The following is a 15,058-nucleotide window of genomic DNA, read 5'->3' as shown; positions in this document are numbered from 1 at the left end:
CCTCTAAAGTATGGGCTCTTCATGTTTTTACAGTGGTCCCAGTAGGGTGTCCAGAACAAAGTCATACAGTGCTTTTGGTTGTGATGATACCTCTTTATCTCTCCTCTTTTGTTTATTATTGATTTCTGCTCTTTTGGGGAACCTCAGCCAGCTGTCAAGTCTGTCCACAACCTGTGATTTTTTTTTCCTTCCTGATTATATAGATTAGGGTGAACCATGTTGGGGACAAACACTGCCTAGGGCCTGGATAGCACAGGAGGGGCACACAGTGGGCTTGCCTGTTGTTACCACGTTTAATTATGGGGAGGCAGAGTTGCATTACACCCTTGCCTGCTGATATGAGAACTCTTGAGTGGAACACCTGAGATCCTCTAGCTTTCTTCAGGAGCCTTTCACCCAGTACCTTTAGGATCGCCAGTGGATGAATCTGTAATTATACCAGGAGTTGAAAATTATGATTGAAAAATTCTATCATTTCTTCCATAATTATTAGCTGGTTGATATTGTTTGGTAAATGTCTTTACCTCCTTCTTGAGGTTTCATTACTTCTTTCTTTTCTTTTCTTTTCCTTCCTTCCTTCCTTCCTTCCTTCCTTCCTTCCTTCCTTCTTTCTCTCTCTCTTTCTTTCTTTCTTTCTTTCTCTTTCCTTCCTTCCTTCCTTCCTTTCTTTCTTTCTTTCTTTCTTTCTTTCTTTCTTTCTTTCTTTCTTTCTTTCTTTCTTTCTTTCTTTCTTTCTTTCTTTCTTTCTTTCTTTCTTTCTTTCTGTTGTGGGGTCTGAACTCTGGGCCTGGGCACTGTCTCTCAGCTCTTCAGCTCAAGGCTAGCACTCTGTGGCTTGAGTCACAGCGCCATTTCCAGCTTTTTCTGCGTATGTGGTGCTGACTAATCAAACCCAGGGCCTCTTCATGCATGCAAGGCAAGCACTCTACACTGAGCCACCTTCCCAACCATCATTTTTGTTTGTTTGTCGTGGGGCTTGAACTCTGAGCCTGGGCGCTGTCCCTCAGCTCTTCAGCTCAAGGTTAGTGCTCTACCACTTGACCCACGGCGCCCACATCCGGCTTTTTTTGTTTATGTGGTGCTGAGGAATCGAACCCAGGGCCTCATGCATGTGAGGCAAGCACTCTACCACTGAGCCACCTTCCCAGCCCCCAGCCATCATTTTTGTTTTTGGTAGTACTAGGATTTAAACTCAGGGCCTCTTTCTTGATTGGCTCCTTTGCCTGGCTGGTGCTCTACCACTTGAGCCACTTGAACTTTCCTTTATACTCCACTTTGGAAGTGGAGTATCATGGACATGCCTTCACAGGCTGGCCTTGAACCAAGATCCTCTGAATCTCAGCCTCTTGTGTAGCCAAGATTATAGATGTGAGCCATCGGCACCTACCTCTACTTCAGCTTCTGAGCTTTACTGTGGATTTGTATATTTAAAAAGAGAGAAAAATTAGTGTGTTACAACCCCTTCTTGTCAATACTCCTTGATCCTCAAAACATCCACAGTTGATCTGGTGAAAGGAGGTATCCCTGGGTCTGCTCTCCACATCCTCTTGGTTCTTTGGACATGACTGCATGTTGGACCGGATGCTCTAGACTGATCTTTGACTTTCCTCAACTCAGCCCTGCCTGGAGCTAGCATTTCTGTGGTTTGTCACAGTGGGTCACAGCAGGGAACTGGATTTCTCAGTCAAGATCCAAGAACTGGGAGTGCTCATTGCTCACCAGTGGACAGAGCTAAGAAACTTGGTATAGAGGGGCCACCATGCACCCTGACACTCCCAATTAAAATCCAATACCACAGTTGTTATCCAAACGCTTTTTTTTTGTTTGTGCGAGTAGGGTACTGAGGCTTGAACTCACAAGTATTCTCCCTTCCCTATTTCATTCAAGGTTTTCTACCACTTGAGCCATCTCCACACTCTCAGCTTATTGGCAGTTAATTCAAAGGAAGACTCTCTTGTATTTATCTGCTCTGGCTGGTTTCAAACTGTGATCCTCCAATCTCAGCCTCTTGGAAAGTTAGGACTACAGGTGTAAGCCACTGGCACTGGCTCTATCATCTATATATTATTTTATATTTACTTTTATTTTTTTCCTCGCAATTCTGGAAGAAATTTCAGTACATTTCAATGTAAAATTTCAGTGTATTTCTGAATACTTCTGTACCATCAGATAGAGATAATAGTTCCAGACTTTTTAAACTAATGCCACTGCTAATGACAGATCCATCATAAGAAGTTTGGAATTGTTGTAGTTTCCCCTTAGTCCCTGTAGAATGTATTCCTCAAGGGTGTCCAATGGGTGGACTCAAAACTTACTTGTATTATTTGTTCTCTCTTGGAAGTCATGTTACAAATTTGATTTGGAGTTAAGTTTATTTGTTTCTACTTTTAGCCAACTGAGGGATTATTTCTATCACTTTTAGTTTACTTACCTAGTTCAAAAGTCAGATTAATGTGACAAGGTTTACTCCCATTCATATCCTTCTATTCCTGTTTTCCTTCCTTACCTCCTTCTCCCAATACTGGGTCTTGAGCTCAGGGACCTGATACTCTCATGGACTTTTCTGCTCAGGGCTGGCTTTAAACTAAGAACTTCCTGGTCTCAGCCTCCCAAGTAGACAGGATTATAAGTATGAGCCACTGGCACCTGGTTCTCTTCCCCTTTTCCTGTGGCTTATCCTCTCCATATATCAATTTTTTCCTTCCTTCCCTTCTCCCTTCCTTCTACAACAAATAAATATCCATCTAAGTTTTTATCTTTCTTTCTTATGCAAAAGATAGCATAACATAAATAATTGGCTCTCCATATCCATTTACATACTGAACCAACCTTGAAAAATATTTGGAAGTCATGGGGCTGGGAAGGTGGCACAGTGGTAGAGTGCTTGCCTTGCATGCCTGAGGCCCTGGGTTCGATTCTTCGGCACCACATAAGCAAAAAAGAAAAAAGCTGGAAGTGGTGCTGTGGCTCAAGTGGTAGAGCGCTAGCCTTGAGCTGAAGAGCTGAGGGACAGTGCCCAGGCCCAGAGTTCAGAGTTCAGGCCCCAAGACCGGACCCAAAAAAACAGAAAAATATTTGGAAGTCAGGCACCAGTGGCTCATGCCTGTAATCCTATCTACTCAGGAGGCTAAGATCTGAGGATCAAAATTTGAAGCCAGCCTGGGCAGAAAAGTCCATGAGACTCTTATCTCCAATTAACCACCAGAAAACTGGAGGTGGTGCTGGGTCTCAAAGTGGTAGAGTGCTAGCCTTGAGCAAAAGAGCTGAGGAACAGGTCCTGAGTTCAAGACCCATGACTGTCAACAAAAGAAAAATGAAAAAATTGCGTACTGAATATGTACGTATTTTTTCTTAACATCACATCTACATAGTATTGGGTAGTCTAAGGAACCTAGGGATAATTTAAAGATGTGTGTGCTACCCCATTTTATGTAAGCACTTGAATGCCTGTGGATTTTGAGGGTCTGAGGAGCATCCTGGAACCTATCCTATAGGGGTGATAAGTTCACATAACTGAGCTCTTACCTTGTTAAGCACATAGCTGTTAACTGCTCCAAGTGCCTCAAATAATACACTTGAAAAGAAGGTTTATTTTGGCTCAATTTGGATGCTCGGGTTGATGGTTAGCCAGCCCAGTGCTTTTGGCCCTGGGGTGAGGCAGGACCTCATGGTGTAAGCAAGTCCCAGACAGGCATACTCAATCCCTACCTTCCTGGTCAACGCACCATGGATGTGACCAGATAGTCAGGGTAGCCAAACAACCTTGGTTCTTGAGCTTGGGCAAGAGAAGAATTCAAGCAAGATGTAAAAGTGACCCCTCCAAAAAAAATTGTTCAAAAATAAATACAGCAGAGAAAGAGAGCATGTGTCACAGACACGCTGTGGGGAGGCCAGAAGTTCAGCCAATCTGCCATCTCGGCCATCTTCTTCATTGCACAGCTTGGCCTTTGGTTTAGTAGTGAGCTTGGGACCCTTGAAGATAGCTTTCTGATTGGTAAAACTAAGGCTGTGACTCCAAAGTTTTACTCCCATCCTTATTTCCGCATCCTTTGCCTTTCTTACTTCCTTGTTCGTTTCTAGTCCCCTACCCCCATTTGATTGTCAGGCTAGTTTTGGTCTCCACCTTATCCTGCCATCTGCAAGCTGTCTAGGCTACAATTCCTTGACTGGCTGCGTTTCCACTAACTTGAATCAATGGCAGGAACATATGGATAAAGCAGAAAGCAACTTATCTCATAGCAGGAAGGCAGAAGAGAGGAAGAGACAGGGCTCACACTTTACTTCTGGAAGGACATTCCTAGTGACCTACAGGACTCTGGCTAGCCTGCCTGTCTGCCTGCCTTCCTTCCTTCCTTCCTTCCTTCCTGCCTTCCTTCCTTCCTTCCTTCCTTCCTTTCTTTTCTTTCTTTCTTTCTTTATCTTTCCTTCCTTCCTTCCTTCCTTCCTTTCTTTTTTCTTTCTCTCTCTCTCTCTTCCTTCCTTTCTTTCATACTTTCTCAGTATTTTTTATTGTTATTATAAAGATGTTGTACAGAGGGGTTACAGTTTGATAAGCCAGGTAGTGAGTAACATTTCTTTCTGGACAATGTAACCCCTTCTTTCACTCTCTCCCAATTTTTCTCTTCCATCTCCCACAAGTTGTAAGTTCATTTTCAACATAGTGTCTAATGAGGACCACTGCTCCATTTGTTCACCCCTGTCTTTCCATTTTTCCCTCCCCTTATATTCCCAAAGACAGATAAACAAATAAGACAAAAAGAAAACAAAAACAGCAACAAAGAAAAAAAATCCTCTTGTTTCCATTTCCTGGAGTTCATTTTGTTTTTTTGTTGGTTGTGCAGCTTGAACTCTGGGCCTGGGCGCTGTCCCTCAGCTCTTCAGCTCAAGGCTAGTGCTCTACCACTTGAGCCACAGCACCACTTCCGGTTTTCTGGTGGTTTATTGGAGATTAGAGTTTCATGGACTTTCCTGCCCTGGCTGGCTTTGAACCATGATCTTCAGATCTCAGCCTCCTGAGTAGCTAGGATTACAAGCATGAGCCACCCCAGCTATATTTAGTTTTTTGAGGAACCTCCAGACTGCTGTCCAGAGTGGTTGTCCTAGATTACATTCCTACCTGGGCTTACTTTGAACCATGAGCCTCAGATCTCAGCCTCCTGAATAGCTAGGATTACAGGCGTGAGCCTCCAGTGCCCAGCTATATTTAGATTTTTGTTTGTTTGTTTTGTTTTGTTTTGTTTTTGGTCCGGTCATGGGGCCTGAACTCTGGGCCTGGGCGCTGTCCCTCAGCTCTTCAGCTCAAGGCTAGTGCTCTACCACTTGAGCCACAGCACCACTTCCGGCTTTTTTCTTTTTGCTTATGTGGTGCTGAGGAATCGAACCCAGGGCCTCAGGCATGCAAGGCAAGCGCTCTACCACTGAGCCACCTTCCCAGCCCCTATATTTAGTTTTTTGAGGAACCTCCAGACTGCTGTCCAGAGTGGTTGTACTAGGTTACATTCCTACCAGCTGTACAATCAGGTTCCTTTCCCCCCACATCCCTGCCAACATTTGTTGCTCGAATTCTTGATGTTGGCCAATCTGACAGGGGTGAGGTGGAATCTCAGAGTTGTTTTGGCTTGCATTTCCTTTATTGTAGGCCCAGTTCTTAAAGGTTCTACCACTTCCTACTAGTCCAAGGAACTGTGAACACTGTGCTGTGAACACATAGTGTAAGGGTTGCTGAAAGGAGGCTGCTTTGTGGTTCAGACAGAAAATTTATCAGGAGAACCAAACCACCGGCCTCCACCAGATGGAAGTACTCAGAGAGAGAACTTATGGTGGAGAAGAGATTACATAGGGGAGAGTAAGGAGAAGATGTAACTGGAGCAGATGAGGAAGTGACCTCAGAGCCTGAGGGAACCTCCCACTGCCCCCAGGTGGGCCAGTTACCTGGGTTGCAAGTGCTGGATGGGGAGTTCTAGGGAGGGCCATGAGCAAAGAGCAGAGGGAAAGGGTTCTATACACAGTTTCACAGGGAGAGAAAACAAAGGGAAGGGGCCATTCCCCCCCCCCCCAGGACCTAACAATAGGCTTTTAGGGAGATAGTCTAGATGAAATAATTTCAGATTGCTTCCTAGAAAACCAAAACCAAACAAATCACCAATACCAACAGACCCCTCCCGTGCAGTGCTTCCATGTGAGGGCAGTCCACAGTTGATGCGGCCAGTCTCCCGGGTGAGAACACCTGGGTTGTTTCTAACCTTTTGCCATGATCCACAATGTTGCAAGGTAAATCCAATCAGCGAGATGCAGAGAAGCCACATTTTGAGAGGTAGAATTGGGAGTCTTTATTGGAGAGCCAGCACCTGCAGGTGGACTTGTATCTCAAAGACCTGCAGCACCTTGAAAACACTTAACACTGTAAGAAAGCTGAGTCATGAAAGCAGGAAAGGAAATAAAGAGCAGAAAAACACCAATAACCAGATCAACTCCAATGGAGAGTTGAATTGGGACACTATGGTGACTAGAGGACAGCCAGGAGCCAGGAGACATTACACATGAGGCATGGCGTACTGCTACCTGAGCTGGTCTAGGCCTAAAGAGGGCCAGGCGCAGGGAGCAGGGTCACAGGACTGACAGGTTCAAAGCATAGGACTGACAGGTCCAGTAACCTATCATCCAACTCCCTGTCCCTAGAAATTCAGGCATACCCATTACCTGGGGGTAGAACTTCCCTGCTTCTACCATGAAGACACTGGTGGCTCATGCCTTGTAACCCTAGCTACTCAGGAGGATGAGATACGAGGATCGCAGTTCAAAGCCAGCCCAGGCAGGAAAAGCCATAAAACTCTTTCACCAGAAAACCGGAAGTAGCATTGTGGCTTAAGTGGTAGAGCGCTAGCCTTGAGCTGAAGAGCTGAGGAACAGCGCTCAGGCCCAGAGTTCAAGCCCCATGACCATCAAAAAAAAAAAAAAAGATGGCACCAGTTAAACTCAATTCTTTATCATCTACCACGTGGCCAAGATAGTTAGATCCAGTATCCTTATTTCAATAGCACTACAGCGAACAACCCTGTACATGTGTTGTTTTACATTTTGGGGTAAATCTCTAGGGCTAACCCTCAGAAATAAGATTGCTAGCTACAGGGAAGATACATACAGCCTTTGCTTAGCTTTGTTGAATTCATCTCCATAGGAGTTTGCATGCATTAGAAACATTAGAAGAGCACTGTTTGCCTCTGATAGTGGGTACTGTTAGACTTTTGGACTTTGGATTTTCGCCTGCATTTGGGTGACGGATGGTTTCGGTGTAGTTCACTTGTATTTCTCTTATGTGTGAAGGTGGACACATTTTTATGTGCATGGGATATTGATGTGGCCTTTTCCCCCATGATCTTTGCTTTAATCCATTCTTTTCTGTCTCTGATTTTCAAGTGCTCTTCAGATGTCAGGATTGTATGTCTCTGGCGCCCAGCATGCTATGTTCCCACTGGTTCCTATCACCTTTCCCTTGAGTTAGAACAATTGTCTGCTCAAAGTGGTTTCCAGCCCTTTCCTTCTGACCTTTGGTAACCATGCTCTATGTTGGGGTGAGAATGGGATCTTCACATGCACATCTGGTTATGTTGGTTGTGTCCTGATCTCCCTCAGATGGGTTCTGTTGTCCTTGGGATACACAATTCCTTCCCAGGGCACTGGAGACCACAACCCTGGCCAGGGATCTGCAGCCTAGCTCTCATCTGTTTCTGCTCCTTGCACCCTGCCCTTTGCCCTTGAACCTCCTTTAAATTCTGTGTGTGTGTGTGTGTGTGTGTGTTTCTTTTCCTATTGGTTTTGGGCCTTCAACTCAGGGCCTCACACAGTTGCGTGGCTTTTTCACTCAGAGCTGGTGCTCTATCACTTGAGCCACACCTCTATTTCTGGCTTTGTGCTGGATAACTGGAGATAAAAGTCTCATAGATTTGTCTGCCTGGGCTGACTTTGAACTATAACAGCTATAATCCTCAGATCTCAGCCTCCTGAATAGCGAGGATTACAGGCAGGAGCCCTAGATGCTGGGGCTACCTACTTCTCAGAACTTAGCCTGAGCGTCTTTTCCCAGAAACGCTTTCATCCCCACCCTCCCCACCCTACGGTTTCTAGAATTCCACTCCCTTTAGTCAGCCACCTCTTGGTTATGAGTGTGCCTGCCCCTGCTGGTACTGGGGCTTGAACTCCAGACCTGCTTATCTTTTTCACTCAAGCCTGGAACTCTACCACTTAAGCCAAATCTTTACTCTGTGCTTTTTGGTGGTTAATTGGAAATAGGAGTCATAGTTTGTCAGGATGATTTCCATCCATGATCTTCAGATCTCAGCCTCCTGAGTAGAATTCAGGCCTGAGCCACTAGTGCTCTGTCTCTGTCTCTATGAATGTGCATTAATTGTGCAAGGAGGGTTTTATCATGGTATTTCCATATATACATATAATGTACTTGGATAAATTCAACCCTTCTGTTAATCTTTCTTATTCATCTTCCCTTTCTTTTTAAAAGTTTTTATGGCCGGGCGCTGGTGGCTCACGCCTGTAATCCTGGCTACTCAGGAGGCTGAGATCTGAGGATCAAGGTTCAAAGCCAGCCCGGGCAGGAGAGACCATGAGACTCCTATCTCCAATAAACCACCAGAAAACTGGAAGTGGTGCTGTAGCTCAAGTGGTAGAGCACTCGCCTTGAGCTGAAGAGCTGAGGGACAGCGCCCAGGCCCAGAGTTCAAGCCCCATGACTGACAATAAATAAATAAATAAATAAATAAATAAATAAATAAAAGTTTTTATGATCATACTTTAGTTGTTCAAGGGGCATTTCACACAATGGATCCCCATCAACATCCCCTGCCCACCCTTACTCTCTCCCATCCTCCTCCCTCTTCTTGGGAAAACTTCAACAGGCTTCATTGTTCTCCTCTCTCCCTCCTTCCCTCCCTTCCTTTCTTCCTATGCTTGGTTTGTCTGTTCAGCTCCTACTTAACCTCTTCTGCCATGCCTCCAGCCCTGCTTTTTTGTGGATTAATTGTAGATAAAAGTCTTCTGGACTTTTCTCCCAGGGCTGGCTTCAAATCTAGATCCTCAGCTGTCAGCCTCCTGAGTAGCTAGGATTACAGGCATAAGCCACCAGTGCCCAACTTCCTTGTTCTATTTTCATACATGTCCACCATATTCATCTCAATTCATCCTCTTCATTTACCTTTTCCTCTACTGCTGGTGCCCCTCCCATGGAGCCTGTAAACCATTTTTGAGCAGGTTTCATGATTCTACTTTGTCACGTGAATGAACTACTTAGATCACATTTTCCCATCCCTTCCACCTCCCCTTTACCCTTGAATTCATTTGAAACTTTCAGGCTTTGGCATAGGAGAGCTTTGTGGCATCAGGCACACATGGTGCTCTAGCTGGCCCTGCTGGCCACTCTGGCTGCAGAGGGTTAACTGTAGTTCAGGACTTTACTCCTGTTCTCCCAGAGCTAGCTGCTCTCTCCATCCAGATTGGTGTCACCCCAAGGACAGGCCAAACCCCAAGTTTCTGCTCAGGGCCTCGTCCCAGCTGCCTCCCTCCCTGTAGTTTTCCTCTCCGCCAAGTAGTTCATTCCTTCAGCCATCTGTTTGTGTCTTTCTGTTACTTTATCCCACAGGCTTGCCCTGACCAGAGCAGGGTGACAAAGGGAAATGGAGTATTTTCAGCCAGGGGTCATCATGGTTGCTGGATCAAGTATCTTTTTTGGATTTTCACAACAGGTGTGTTTTTATTCAGGAAAAATAATGCACTTAATTTAGAAGGATGGACTGCCCTTCCAGGAATGGCTCCTTCCCCACCCTGCCCCCACCTTTCCCCACTGGGAAGAGCAGCCACCGTATTTTATGGTGGAGGGACCATAAAACCATGAGCCAGGAGGCGTGGCTTTTGGTCTTCACTCTGTTTGTGTGTGTGTGTGTGCGCGCGCGCGCACGTGTGTGCATGTGTATGTGCATGTGTGTGCGCGTCTGCGTGCATGCCTATACTGCAGCTTGAATTCAGGGTCTTGTGTTCTCTCTCTCACTTGGCTTTTTTGCTCAAAGCTCATTCACTGCCACTTGAGTCACACCTCCACTTCTGGCTTTTGCTGGTTAATTGGAGATCAGAGTCTCCCTGGACTTTCCTGTTGAGGCTGACTTCAAATTGCCATCCTCAGATCTCAGCCTCCTGAGTAGGTAGGATTACACTCTGTCTTTTGATGAGACCTGATTTCACCTAGCAGCTGTTCCTTGTTTTTGTGGCAGACATCAGACCGCATCCCACCAATCCCAGCCTCCGAGGCCTAGGAGGGGGTTTTGAGATACATCAGAGGCCTGGAAGGGGCAGTTGTTCTTACTGGGACACCGCAGGTGATCAGGACCCCTGGTGTGTCCAGGGAGGTGGTCTGAGCTCTCTTCCAGATAGCAGGCACAAAGGCAGAGCCCAAAGTAAGGAGGGGGACTGTAAACTAGCACTTGTGTATGGACAGAGGTCTGTTCCTACGCTTTTAATTTCTGTCAGATGTGGGGCTTGAACTCAGGGCCTGGGTGCTGTCCCTGTGCATTTTCACCTAAGGTTGTCACTGTACTACTTTGAGCCATAGCACTACTTCCAGTTTTCTGGTGCTTAGTTGCAAATAAGAATCTCACGGACTTTCCCTTTCCCGCCCTGGCTGGCTTTGAACTGTGATCCTTCCATCTTGAGTAGCTTTGATGACAGGCGTGAGCCGCTGGCACCTGACTTCTGTGTTTGCACTACTGTGAGCACTATGCAAACAGTGCTCAACACAAAATGTCCCCCTGATCAACTCCTTTATCCCAATTCTGCTGCAAAAGGTTTTAAAGCATGCTCATAAGTCTCCTTCCAGGAGAACTAGATTCTCTTCATCTGCAGTGTGGTGACTCAGTTCTGGGTAGTGAATGCAGCAGCACCATGCTGCCTCTGACATGAGGTCATACAGGGCGATTTTGGAGCCAAGTCCAGCCTAATCTTGGAAGAAGCCTGACTAGTGTGAAGCCTCCAGGAAGAAACCAAAAGGGTGGGGATAGGATGGGCACTGGTGGCTCATACCTGTAATCCTAATTATTCAGGAGACTAACATCTGAGGATTGTGGTTCAAAGTCAGCCTAAGCAGGAGACCCAAGAGACCCTTATTTCCAATTAACCACCACAAATGCTGACACTGGAGCTGTAGCTCAATTGGTAGAATGCCAGTTTTGAGGGGAAAAAACTAAGGGATAGCTCAAGGCCTGGAGTTCAAGCCCCAGTACTGGAACAAAAACAATAACAACAGAAACAGAAACAACCAGGGAAAAAGGTTGAAATGCACAAGGAGCCCTGCTGGCCATCCCCAGGTCTCTGCCTCCTACATAGGCACCAGATATTGAGTGAATAAGGCTTCGCTTTGACTCTAGCTTTAGGAATGGACTAGTTGAGCCCAATCAACAGCCTGGATAATGAGAGACAATAATAATCTTTGATTATTTATTAACAACTGATTATTAATAAACTCAAGGTCTTGTGATCCCTTGGCTGGCTTACTTTCCTGATGCTCTACCACTTGAACAATGCCTCCAGCTTGACTTTTTGCTGGTTATTTTAGAGATGGGATATTTTGGATTTTTCTGCCTGGGCTGACTTCAAACAGTAATCTTCCATAGCTCAGCCTCCTGATTATTGCCATGAACCATCTGTGCTTGGCTGTTTAGACTGGTTCTGTATTAGCTATGGAGGGAGCTCTGTCCGTCTGGCCTGCTTGTTTTAAATCTTCTATCCCCCGGCCAGTTCAGTTTCACTGATCACCACCCCTCCTCCACACCATCTTTCTCAGCTTACTCTCTCATTTTGCTGGTGTACATCCTGCAGTAGCTATTTAAGAGTGTTAATTTTACCTGTGAGGTAAGATGAAGCAGTCCTTGCATGTCTGAAATGCTTGTATCCTGCCTTTGTATTACAGAAATCACCTGGTTGTGAGTATTTTGCGCTGGAGATCATTTTTACACTTGAAAGGCGTTATTTTTTCATTTCCAATATGACTGTTGAGAAAGTCAATGCCATCTGATACTTGATCATGTTTATGTTTTTCTCTCTCTCTCTCTCTCTCTCTCTCTCTCTCTCTCTCTCTCTCTCTCTCTCTCTCTCTCTCTCTCTTTCCCTATTTCTGGAATCTTTGAACATCTTTATTCTGAAGCTTCTGCCTTTTGGTCGTTGACACTTTATTTAAGTGTATGTAGCCCTTAATGGGGCCCTTTCCATATGGAGACTCATGCTCTTTAGTTGTGGGAAATAGCATTATTTTAAGACAATGATTTTCTTCCCAATTGTCTTTTTCCTTGCTCTTTTGCAGTAATTGGAAACCATTTTCTGTCATAGGCCATTTGCACATTCATAACATTATTTGTGGCCCTAGATTTATTCTGTTTCATTTTGAAAAAAAATTAAAAAGCTCCAGGATTTACTGAACTTCAGTCTTGCCTTCCATTGCCTTAACAGGGCCAGGCCAGATGATTTTGAGGGCCTTATATGGTCTCCAGGACAGACATATTCCTCTTTGGCTTTCTTATTAGTTAGAAATTCGACTTCTAGTCTGGCCTTCATTCTTATCTTTTCTCAATCATTATTACAGTTTGAGAAACCCTAATCTGAAGCACTCAAATCTGAAATGCCCCAAACCAGAAATGTTTGAGTGCCACCATGACACTCCAAAAGTTTTTTTTTTTTTAAGTACTTGGTGTAAACATTCCCAAATCTGAAGAACTCTGAAATCTGATACATATTTGGTTCCAAACACTGTAGATAAGGCATATTCAAGCCATATGCTTGGATGTCTGAACTCAAGGCTTCATGCCTGCTAGGCAGGCACCCTATCACTCAATCCATGCCCCTACATTTAAAAATCTCTACTACGAATATAAGCAATGTGTTAGTCAGCTTTCTGTTATCCTGAGAAAATATCTGAGATAATCAACTTACATGGAAGGAAGGTTTAGTTTGGTTCCTAGTTTCTTGGGTCTATGGGCTCTGGACTCCATGCATTGGGCCTGTGGCAGCAGAAGTGAGTGATGGGGGACCATTCATTTCATGGTAACTGGGAGGCGAAGAGGAATGGAGGGCTGGCCCTCCCCAAATCTCTTGCAGGTCTGCCTACGACCTCGTTTCTCCCTGTTAGGTGTCACCTATTGGAGGTTCCACAACTTCAACAATGCACAGGCTGAGGAACGCCCTCCCCCCCCACACACACACACAGGCAGAGGCAGAGGTGGAGCTGGGGCTCAAGTGGTATAGTGCTGGTCTTGAGTGGAAAAAGCTAAGGGACAGCACCCAGGCCTTGGATTCTGGCACAAAAATAAATTAAAAAATAAAAATAAAATAATTTGTAACAATTATAGCTGGGCTCTTCTGTTTTTTGCCACTAGTTGATTAGAAAGAGCTCAGGTCTAGGATCTAAAGACTATCTGCCTAGTTTGTAATCTCAACTCTGCCCCTGGAGTTTCGTGTGTAATGGGCAAACAGTCTTTTAGGGGCCTCAGTTTCCCTATCTGTCAAATGAAGATGGTAAAAATAGTGCCATCAATAGTGTCATCAATAGTGCCAATAGGATTAAAAGATATTCCATGTACTGCACCCAGCCTGGTACTCAGTTTACAAACAGCTAGCCACTGCTGTTATTTTCCCAAATTAACCTTCCTGCAAACTTGTAGCTCCAGGCACAACTGGAGATCAAGACTCCTGGCCGGCAGCTTTCCTAATGGCTGAGGCAGAGGAAATGTGATCTTGGATTTTGTTTGTAGCTGGTACTCTACTGCATAGCAACCAGGGAACCACACGAGAGCTAGTCTGCTTTGTTCCAAGTTTGTCAAAGCTAAAAACTAAACCAAACAAAAACAAACCCTCCTTATCACTTACACTTGAAAAAACCCAGACTTCAAGTTTTAATGCCATGCTAGAGATATCCATTACAGCAGAGATGATATTTGATTTTTGTTTCTGCTCAAAATAGTTCTCATCACAAACTTCAATCTTCCTCCCCAGTTCCCTTCCTCTGTGCTTCTGGCCCTGCCGCCTTGGAAACTAGTCCCTCTGCTGCCCTCTAGTGGAGGGTAGAGGTTAACTCGTGTTTTGGTCCTTGCTCAGCTTTTAAATAGGACCCCATTCATTACTTGCTGTTCATCCAAATAGACACACTAGAAGATAGGACTTAGCCACGTATTTTTTAACTGTATTTTTTTGTCTTTTCTTTTTTGGTACTGGGGATCGAACCCAGGATGTTGCACTTGCTAGGCAAGTGCTTTGCCACTGAGCTACATCCCAGCCCTTAGCCACCTATTTTTGAAAACTCTTTTTAAACCATGTTAATCATGGGCTGGAGAGGTGGCTCAGTGGTTGAGTGCTTGCCTCGCATTCATGAGGCCCTGGGTTCGATTCTTCAGCATCACATAACAGAAAAAGCCGGAAGTGGTGCTGTGGCTCAAGTGGTAGCTGAGGGACAGCGCCCAGGCCCAGAGTTCAGGCCCCACGACTGACAAAACAAAAACAAAACTGTTAATCATTTCAGTCATCTGAATGAGGAGGCTTAGTTTTCACTAAGATTAGGCCTTCCTAAAAAGAGCTGGTCTCAGGTGCCTGTGGCTCTCACCTGTAATCCTCACTATTCAGGAGGCTGATTTCTGAGGATGGAGGTTCAAAGCCAGCCCAGACAGGAAAGTCTGTGAGACTCTTATCTCTAATTAACTAGGAAAAAATGAGGAAAGTGGAGCTGTGCTCGAATGGAATAGCACTAGCCTTGGGCAAATAAAACTCAAGGACAGTGCTCAGGCCTTGAGTTCAAGCCCCCAGGACCACAGACACCTCCCAAATTCATTTGCAGCCATTCAGGCAGCACTGAGTGAGCAAGCATATAAGCAGGTATGGCTGGATCACAAGGAAATTGCCCCAAAGCATCCTTGGGCCTACCTGTTGTCCAGTGTCTCCCCAACTGGCTATGCTGGAGATCCAAACATACCACTCAGACACACAGCCCTAGAAAATGCCACCCCACAACATGCCACCC

This window comes from Dipodomys merriami, unplaced genomic scaffold (assembly GCF_024711535.1).
Source record: "Dipodomys merriami isolate MVZ:Mamm:240054 unplaced genomic scaffold, mDipMer1.0.p SCAF_59, whole genome shotgun sequence".
Taxonomy (NCBI): Eukaryota; Metazoa; Chordata; class Mammalia; order Rodentia; family Heteromyidae; genus Dipodomys; species Dipodomys merriami.
This window is presented reverse-complemented; position numbering follows the sequence as displayed.